Here is a 10,117-nt window from a genome sequence, read left to right as displayed (position 1 = left end):
GCCTGGAACCCTGCTGTTTATGTGAGAGACCCACATGGAGGTCCTGGCTCCTGGCTTTGGACTGGTCCAGTCTTACATGTTGTGAACATTGAGGGAGTGAACCAATAGAAGAAAGATTTCTCACATCCTAACAATGATAATTACCACTTGGGAAGAAGCAGCTGGATTCAAGCTTCTTTAGCAGTTTCATCAATTCTTATTTTCTTAAGATTTATTTATTTGAGAAACAGAATCAGATAGAGAGAGAAATCTTCCATCCACTTGTTCACACTTCAAGCCATAGCAGTCAGATATGGGCCAGGAGCCAGGAACCCCACCCAGCTGCCCCATGGTGCAGAGGCCCAGGTACTGGGCCAGTCCTCCACTGCTTTCCCAGTCTAATTAGCAGGGAGCCAGACTAGAAGCAGAACAGACAAGACTTCAACTGGTGCTGCAACATGAGATTTCAGCATTTCTAGGGTGACTTAACCTGCTCAGCTGCAATGCCAGCACCTCAAGCTTCTTTCTAACAAGTATAGGGAGACTTCAGAAAGTTGATGTAGAACAGGAGTTTGACTCATGAGTTAAAATACTGCCTGACATGCATTTATCCCATATTGAGACCTGAGTCAATTCCTGGTTCATTTCAGGTTTAATTTACTAATGTGCAGCCCCCTGAGAGGCAGCAGGTGATGGCTTAGGTGGTTGGGTCTCAGCCACCCCTGTGAGAAACTTGAATTCCAGGCTCCTGGCTTCAGTCTGACCTAGCCTCAGATGTTGGTTATAATTAATAAAGGACTCCATTTTATATGCCATTCTGTGATTGTGTGCTGGACTAGGGGGAAGCTGTTGTAGAATTTAAGGAGGCCTTCTGTATTTGTGTGTTTTCTGCTATTATATCAAAATGCCTGGGCTGAGTGTTTTCAAAGAAGAGGAGTTTGTTTAGTTCCTAGTGCTGGAGGTTCAAGGGCATGGCACTGGTATGTCAAAGTTCAGGTTAGGGCCTCATGGTTTGTAGATCACAATCGCAGGAGGCTAGTCTAAGGGGCAGAGATCACATGACAAGAAGGGACCAGAAGGGTCAGCCTTACTCATAGAGAAACAAACTAACTCAATGATCTCCTGGAACTACCTTAACCACTTTTAAGGGCAGATCTCCAGTGATCTGCTCCTCCGCTTACAGTTCCCCCGCCCCAGTCCCAAGACCCTGAGAACCAAGTCTGTAGCACATGAATCCTTGGAACACAAGCCATGTGCAAACCCCTCACCCCTGGGTGCTAATCCTGTGTTTGCAAAGCCTGAGAGCAGGGGCAACCTTCAATGTTGCACTGTGGGCTCCTGGCTCTCCTTCCTTAATTCTGGCTCTCTTCAGTGGTAGCATGGTTGTTTCATTTTTGCAAAAGCCAAATCTTTTGGTTACTTAGACAAGATCAGTCTTTTTTATCTTCCCTTCTTGCTCGAATTGGTGGGCTGAAAATAAAAATTCAGAATTTCAGGGGTCCAACATTGTGATATAGCAAGTTAAGCTGCCACCTGTGACACCAACATTCTCATTTGAGTACTGGTTCATGTCTTTGCTGCTCCATTTCCAATCCAACATCCAACTCTCTGCTAATGTGCCTGGGAAAGCAGCAGACAGCTCAAATGCAAGTGCTTGATTCCCTGCGTTCACAGGGTAGATAAGCAAGAAGCTTCTGGCTATTGGCTTTGACCTGGCCCAGCCAACAACATTACGACCATCTGGGGAATGAATTAACAGATGGGAGATTTCTCTCTGTCTCTCTTTATCTCTTCCTGTCCTAATATAGTGCTTGCTCTTCAAATAAAGAAATAAAAATCTTAAAAAAAAAAACATTTTACTTGTTTGTGAGATGGAAAAAAGGTACTGATGTTTTATTGCAAACTGGGATGACTATAGGTTAAAACAATTTCTTGTATATTTTTCATTTAAAAAATTTTACTTTATTTAGTTGAAAAAGCAAAGTTACAGGGAGTTGGGGTGGGAGGAGAAAGAGCAGGTTAGGTCTCTGTATGCTGATTCACTTTCCAAGTAGCCACAACTGTGGGGCTGTTCCAGGCTTAAACCAGAAGCCAGGAGAATCATTTGGGTCTCCTACATGGGAGCAAGCACCCAAGCATTTGGGCCACCTTCTGCTGCCTTTGCAGGTACATTAGAAGAGAGCTGGGGGAGATAAGCTTCTTCCTTTCCATCGGCTGCAACCATCAGGTGAACCAGGATGGGTGCCTGGGAGTACATCCAGGAGCTGTGGAGGAAGAAGCAGCTGGATTTGATGCGCTTGCTGCTGCGGGTCTAATGCTGGCAATGCCTCCAGCATGCACTGGGCTCCCTGCCCCACGCGGCCTGACAAGGTGTGCAGTTGGGTACAAGGCCAAGCAAGGTTATATCATATATAGGATTCATGTGTGCTGCGGTGGCTGCAGGTGCCCAGTGCCTAAGGTACGACCTACAGCAAGGCCATCCATCATGGTGTTAACCAATTCTAGTTTGCACGAAGCCTTCAGTCTGTTGCCGAGGAATGTGCTGGGCTCTGCAAGTCCTGAATTCTTACTGGGTTGGTGAAGATTCCACATATACATTTTTTGAGGCTATCTTCATTGATCCATTCCATAATGCTATCAGAAGAAACCCTGACACCCCACGGATCACCAAGTCAGTCCACTAGCACAGGGAAATGCGTGGGCCGACATGTGCAGGCTGCAAGAGTTGTGGCCTTGGAAAGGACCATAAGTTCTACACACTATTGGTGGTTCCAGTTGTGCAGCCTGGAGAAGGCGCAAAACCCTCCAGCTACAATGCTACCACTAACACAAGTAATGTTTGTAAACTTCATATCTAATAAAGCATTTAGGACAGTGAAAAAAAAGAAAAAGAAAAGGGAGCTGAATGGGAAGAAGAGCAGATGGGACTTGAGCCAGCATTCATAGGAGATGCCAGCACTGCAGGTGGTGGCTTAACTTGCTATGCCATGGCACCAGCTCCTCTTGTATATTTAAAAAAAAAATTACAAGAAAAGATTTTGAATGTTTTCACCACAAAAAGGACAGATGTTTCTGGAGACAGTCACATTTACCTGCTTTGAACATTACACAGCGTACAGATGCACTGAAATGTCACATGGCAGACCATAAATATGTATACAGTCCTTATGTGTCTGTTAAACAAAAGAATTTTTGTGAATGTGAAAAAAAATAATCTTGATTTCATGTTGGCTCACTTAAAAAAGAAAGAAAGAAAGAAAGAATCTTACAGTAGGAGATCCAAGGGCCCCTCCCAGCTTTGTCCCTGGGGCTGCCAGGAGGCCCCCCGGCTCCTCGCATTTACATGTTAACAATGGGCCTCTCCTAGTCCAAACACTCTCTACACATCTCATGTTCATCTGCCTTATTAATAATTGGCTGCAACCTTTCCAATTTTCCCCTCTAATAGGCTTGAAGCATTTTGTTACTTATCACGTTATGAGCTCATTTCTCCTAGATTTTTACATTAGTCAGCTAACGCCTTCAGGTAAATTGAGGGATCACCTGAGTAACTCGATGCTGATGAGGAAGGCTTTGAAGCAAGTGCCAACCTAGACAGGACCAGAATGTTCTCCAAAAACCCGGACTAATTGTCTCTAGGCTACTTAACACCACCGTAGCTGGGCAGCTTTCTTCCCAGCAGCTAAAAGTGCTCTGTGAACAAGCATCTGCCCCGGGAAGCTGAAGGCCCATTACCCCCACTCATCGTCTTTCATCCATCCATTTATTCTTGAACTTCCTAAGAGGCCTCATTTTCGAAGCTGTGTATCTCTCATAACGGTAAGCCTGAGGTTGCTGTTAGCAGTCCAGACATGCTGCCTGGCTGGAAATACTTATGTCCATTTGAGAAGGTTCTTCCTTGAACATTTATTCTTGGAGGGAAAAAAAAAAAACCAACTCAGGCACCTTGACTGAGAGATGTCTGTTCTTCAGACTATATTCAGAATTGCAGCTTTCTATTTAATAGTTGCAAATCACATTTTTTTTTAAGATTTATTTATTTTTTATTGGAAAGGCGGATATACAGAGAGGAGAGACAGAGAGGAAGATCTTCCATCCGATGATTCACTCCCTAAGTGAGTGCAACGGCCAATGCTATGCCAATCCGAAGTCAGGAGCCTCTTCCGGGTCTCCCACGCGGGTGCAGGGTCCCAAAGCTTTGGGCCGTCCTCGACTGCTTTCCCGGGCCACAGGCAGGGAGCTGGATGGGAAGAGGGGCTACCGGGATTAGAACCGGCGCCCATATGGGATCCCGGGCGTGCAAGGCGAGGACCTTAACCACTTGCGCCACCGCGCTGGGCCCCAAATCACATTTTAAAAAGAATCTGATGTAGTTGTTGGAAGAAAGGAGCGTTCCAACAGGCTTGCCACGTCCCGGGGCCTTGCTTCAGCTGGTTGGTTGGTTGGTTGGTTTCATTGGAGAAGCTGGAGACGTCATTCAAAAGAGCTGCTTGGCCGGTCAGGCTGGTCTCTCGCAAGGGAGTGAGTTCCCAGTCTGGTCCTGGGCTTTTCAGGGCAAGAGATGATTGCTAGAGCCCCTATAGGCATTTGGTTTAGGGCTGCCTCTTGCTTAAGCAAAACCACAAGAAACTGACATGTGAACCACAAGTCCAGTTCATTCACATCAAAAGCGCAACACACCAGGCAAAATGGTCGAACAGGTGTGTTGTGCTCATGTCTGTTGATGTCTGTCAAGTCTCCTGCTTCTCTACCGTAGGCAAGAAGGTCCCAGAACATGGTTCAGACCATTGTGTTCCCCACAGCAGTATCAGGGGACAATGATTTCTGGATCTAATATTGATTTTTCTAAAAATATCCCATATGGGTTCTTGTCCCAGCTGCTTCACTTCCCATGCAGCTCCCTGCTTGTGGCCTTGGAAAGCAGTAGAGGAATGGCGCAAAACCTTGGGACTCTGTACCATTGTGGGAGAACAGGAAAAGGCTTCTTGCTCTTGGCTTTGGATTGGCTTGGCTCCAGCTGTGGCAGCCAATTAGGGAGTGAGCCAACAGATGGGAGATCTTTCTCTCAGTAAATTTGCCTTTCCAATAAAAAAAAAAAGCAAAAACCAAGCCTCTCCCCCTGCCCCACAAAAAGCCCTTTCTGATGAGAAGGTAAGCAATGTCTCCTTGTGCTTTAAGTGATGTGTCGACAAGCAAACCTGTGCCAGCCTGTGTGGGTAAGGCTTGCTTGCTGAAATGCTCACTAGCAGCTGGGATGATTGATAACCAGACCAACTCCAGGCTGCTTCGCTGCTGCCCATCTCCTCTGCCCCTCCCCCTTTCAGTGGTGTGAAGTGGCAAGGAAAACAAGCGACTCTGGTTAGTCAGAACACCCTGCTCGCTGGGAAAACCACCAGTGGAGGGGCCAGGAAATGACACTTTTGAGCCTCCTGTGGTACGTGAGGTCTAAACCGTGTGTGGTGTCATGTGAAACCAGGGAAACCCATACATTTCAGAAAACTCTGCTCCTCCTCTTGGGCTTGTTGATTTTTAATCTAGGTGAATCAAATCATGGGCTTCTCCAGAGCCAGTTCTGGTCCCTGTTGGAAGGCAAAGGATGCCTCTGGATTCTCTGGAGGGAAGCTACCCTTCTGGCAGTACTCAGGCCTCTAGCAAAAACTACCACTCCACAAGGACTCTGGGTTTATGTAAGCTGGGACCACTGGACCGTGGCAAGGGAAAGAGAAAGCCCCGGATGCTTTCTTTGTGACACAAAAACTGTCCCTTGATTATCTGGGGAAACAGCAGAATCCTTGATTAGAAAGGGACTCCAAGCTTGAAAACAGCCATTCCTCTTTTATTTAAATTTCACCTTTGCCTGGAGTTTAAGGGGGGGAGGGGGGAGGCAGCTTATAAATTATTCAAAGATTTAGAAGTAACTAGAAGGTCACTGGATTTGTGGCTGCATTTGGTTCCTACTCCTGTGCAAGAAAACAAAGTTCTGCAAGTTTTCTTAGGTAAGGACAGAAATGGCTGCTCATATTATTGTAAAGAGTACAGTTGAGTGCTTGAATACTTATCAACTGTTTTGTTAAAAAAAAAAAAAAGAAAAAGAAAAGAAAAAAGAAAAAGAAAATCAGGACTAGTAGGAAAATCACACTTGAAGTCCAGAATGTTAACTGATGTGGCTGGAATAAACATGCAAGCCAAGGTACTGACCTGTGGGGGATTTGGACAAATCATCCTTCTTGTACAAGTTTGTATTTTCTATAGAATCCAACTTCTAAACATAAAGCTATTTATTTTAGAGGCAGATGGACACACACACACACCCCATGCTCCCGTCACTGTCCCAAGGCCTCCTGTCGGCACCAAAACCAGGAACCAGGAACTCAATCTTGTACTTCCGTGCTGGTGGTAGGAACCACAGACTTGAGCCACCATGGCTGTTTCTCAGGATCTACCTTAGCAGGAGGCTGGGGTCAGGAGGGGAGCTCCAGCCAGGAATTGAACCCTGGCACTCTAAAGTAAATTGCAGACAGCCCAAGCAGTGTCTTATCCATTAGGCCAAATACCTACCCTGGGATCCAATTCAATTTTCAGTCTCACTGTAATCATGTGAGGTAGTCATTCCACTTTTTCCTTCTTCTTTTTTTTTTTTAAGATTTATTTATTTTTATTGGCAAGGCACATTTACAGAGAAACAAAGATCTTCCTTCTGCTGGCTCATTCCCCAAATGGCCACAATGGCTAGAGCAGAGCCAATAGGAAACCAAGAGCCATTGGTTTCTTCCAGGTCTTCCACATTGCTTTCCCAGGCCACAAGCAGGAAGCTGAATGGGAAGTGGAGCAGCTGGGACACAAACTGGTGTGCATATGGGATGCTGGCATTTGAAGGTGAAGGGTTAGCTAGTTGAGCTTTTGTGCCAGCCCTCTGTTTTTGTTTTCAATCAGAGTAACAGTCTGAGTTAGTCATGAGCCCATTCCAGAGCTGCTTTATAACTCTGGGTTCCTTGTACCTCAGGTTCCTTATTGATCCACTGGGGCTAACAGTAGCCACCTCTGGGGTTGCTCCTCTATTTATTGAACAGATTATTACCGCACGTTCTTGAAGCATCAGGCTTTGTGAGGAAACACTGCTGAACGATGCTGAATGAGTTTCACTGCCTTCCTGGATCTCACAGCTCAGCAAGGGAAGTGAACAAGTACGCAAAGAACAAACAAGTTATTTCCCAAAGTACTGAGTGATAGGAGGAAAAAGACCAGGTTCTACTGTGCTTTGATTGGTTTGAAGAAAAGCCTTCCTGAGGTGAAAAGACATTTAAATGGATGGATTAAAAAAGAAATTAGCCAGGCAACAGCTATGTACTACAGGCAGATGAGGAACATGTGCAAAGGCCCTGGAGTAAGAAAGACCCCGAAGACTGCAGAATCCAAGCAGATGACACTTGCAGAGAAATGCGATGTGGGCTGTGGAGTAAATAGAGGATAGGTTGGTGCTGGTGCTGCTGGCTTGCAGCCCAAAGAAAGCTGTTGGAATCTTCTTCTGTACAGGGTGATGCTGTTAGAGGACATTAACTCCAGGCAAGACTTGAGTAGGGAAGGAGAGGAAGTCAAGGCTTCTGTCATAGGATTAAATGAGATAAGGAATGTTCAGCATCTGGTGCAGTATTTGACATAATCATTGCCCAGTTCACATTAGTAGTTTTTACTGATAATAGCTTCTAATGTTAATAATTCACTGTGGTATCAAATTTAACATATATCCCTGAAATCCTGTGTTCCTCCCTGATTTCAGTCACCGTGACTGTAAATGTCCCACTGGTCTAAGTGGGACTCGAAGCTCATTCTGATCCTATGCATCTAACCTTTCCATTGTCCGCATAATTGCATGTATTAAAGGCAAACGTTTTCTTGAGCTGGTTTGTGAATACTTAAATTAGTATGCCAATCATTAAATTAGTATACCAATCTAGAGAAGAAGATATCTCTTGAAAATAATTTATTAACTGGATATCACAGTATTTTTGTCTATTTTTAAAAATATATTATTATTTCTTTGAATGGCAGAGAGACAGACACAAACTGAGATCTCCCATGCACTGGTTCATTCCCCCACAGCTAGGAGTCAGGAAATCGATCCCCATTTCCCACGTGGATGACAGCGATCCAAGTACTTGAGCCATCCGCTGATCCTTCCCAGGATTTGCCTTAGCAGGAAGCCAGCATTGAGAACAGAGCTGGAACTCAAACCCAGGATGGGGGCATCCCAGGTGGGATGTTGACTGTCAGCCCATACACCTGCCGCAGCAATCCTCACTTCTGTTAGATTCACTTCTGACCCGAGTGAGGATGTGTATAGGGAAAATGTCTTTGGAGAGCTTGCTCTCTAGTTGGTTTGTGACGTCTCCTCAGGCTCCAGGCAGTGGGGCGGCATCCAGTCTTGCCTTACCCTGTTGGGCACCTGAAGTGCAATAGTTTGAGTGTCGTCTGGACCTGAAAAGAAAAGCACGGAGCAGAATACACAGCAGCTGTGCATGCACTTCCAGATGTGGCCAAGCCTTGGCTGCGGGACTAATCGTACCCTCCTTACTACGCCGGCGCAGGAGAGGATCCAGTCAGGTCTGTCCACCATGTATGACACACACACACACACACACACACAAGGGTCCTTCCAAAAGTTCATGGCAAAAAAAGAACCAAAAGTTGAGTCTATTTTGGTGCAGACATTTTGAAATTCATGCAGAACAAGGAATGTTCAAAGAGTTGGTGAAAAAATGTATACCATTGAAGAAAACAAGGTGTGGATTTCAAAACTCTTGTGCACCAAAATAAACTTCTCTGATCCTTCCTTTTCGACATACTCTTTGAAGTAACCTTGTACAAAGAGTTCAACAATTGTTATCTGTGGAACCTATTATTAGAAGACTAAAATACCTGCTCTCCTTTATGTGACCCATTTAATTCCAAATAAAAAGGGTAATTCTGCTGTTTCACGTAGAAGGGAACTGGATATTAGAAAAGGTTTGTCTGGTGACCTCTGACATCTTATCTCTGACCCTCATTTGGCCCCTGAGCCAGGATGAGAGTTGGAAAAGAGACCCCGCGGTCTGGGACCCTGGCTCCAGCTGTCACACCTCCCGAGGGTCCCCTGTAAAGTCACCGACTAACAGCTGTGGGAGACCAGGGCCCTCTAACGCGGCTGCAAATTACACTTGGAAGCTCGGAGTCGGATAAGCCAAGGGTCTGGGGGTTTTGTTCCCTCTGTCCTCTGCTTTTCTAATTATCCCCGTAATGCTCTAATGCTAAATAATGATGCTGCTAATGCTCGCTGCCTTTCCCGCACAGGTGCCAGCTGGTACCTCGCCGGGCAGCTGACCGCGCCGCGCACAACACTTAGTAACTCACAGGGCCCAGCCGCTGCCCACACAAACCAAACAAAGAAAGCCCGGGCTTCCGACCGAGCCACCCCGCCCCTCCCCTCGCTCCCCTCCCTGCCCTCCCGCGCCTCCCCGCCCCTCCCTCGCCCCTTCCCCTAACTGCCCTCCCTCCCACCGGTGGTTTCTTCCTGCAACAGAAATCCAGGAAACCACCCCCCACCACCACCACATTTCCTCTGCCCACAATTTTCTCCAGGGCCTGACTCACACACAAGTCAGCTTGATTTGGAGTTCCCTTTGCTCTACCCCGGGAGAAACCTCAGCTCTCCCATTCATTTCTAGGCTTGCCGGACAAGGTGGCTTGTTTCTGAGTCTGAGAATTGACCTTTCATCAGTACAAAAAAAAAAAAAAAAAGGCATCTTGAAGACAAATTGCCGAAGAACAAATGTGAGGCTGTTGGCTGGGTTGTGCGCGCTCTCTCTTACACACACACACACACACACACACACACACACACACACACACACACACTTTACACAGTCGTCCATGGAACAGGCTTCAGCAGACATCTGCGGGATGAACCACTTTCGGTCTCTACAGCCCGAGTCTCATTGTCTCTGCGGTGCTGGTTGAGGTGGCTGGAAGGACGGAACAGTAAGCCGATCTGGCACACAAACAAATTTGCATGTGGACCGACGGCTCTGCCCACCTTGCGACTAGTGGCTGACTTGTTGCCAGCAAAACCAAACAAAAACAAGTGGGGACGGGGACCGGAGGG

The 10,117-nt window shown here is 46.3% G+C and overlaps 1 long non-coding RNA gene and 1 pseudogene across 1 annotated transcript; one reads left to right on the top strand and one right to left on the bottom strand.

The window, feature by feature from the left end:
* Positions 1–2,216: 2,216 nt before the first annotated feature.
* Positions 2,217–2,806, top strand: LOC121164888 (annotated as a pseudogene).
* A 4,523-nt stretch (positions 2,807–7,329) lies between these two features.
* Positions 7,330–9,744, bottom strand: LOC121166707. Its single transcript, XR_005885463.1, has 3 exons — positions 9,607–9,744; positions 8,279–8,454; positions 7,330–7,580 (listed from the first exon to the last, which is right to left on the bottom strand). It is a non-coding gene; the product is annotated as an uncharacterized LOC121166707 (long non-coding RNA).
* Between the last annotated feature and the right edge of the window lie 373 nt (positions 9,745–10,117).

This window comes from Ochotona curzoniae, unplaced genomic scaffold (genome assembly GCF_017591425.1).
Source record: "Ochotona curzoniae isolate NIBS_2020 unplaced genomic scaffold, NIBS_Ocur_1.0 contig_1071, whole genome shotgun sequence".
Lineage (NCBI taxonomy): Eukaryota > Metazoa > Chordata > Mammalia > Lagomorpha > Ochotonidae > Ochotona > Ochotona curzoniae.
Note: the sequence above shows the minus strand (reverse complement) of the source record. Positions and strands in the feature narration are given on the sequence as shown.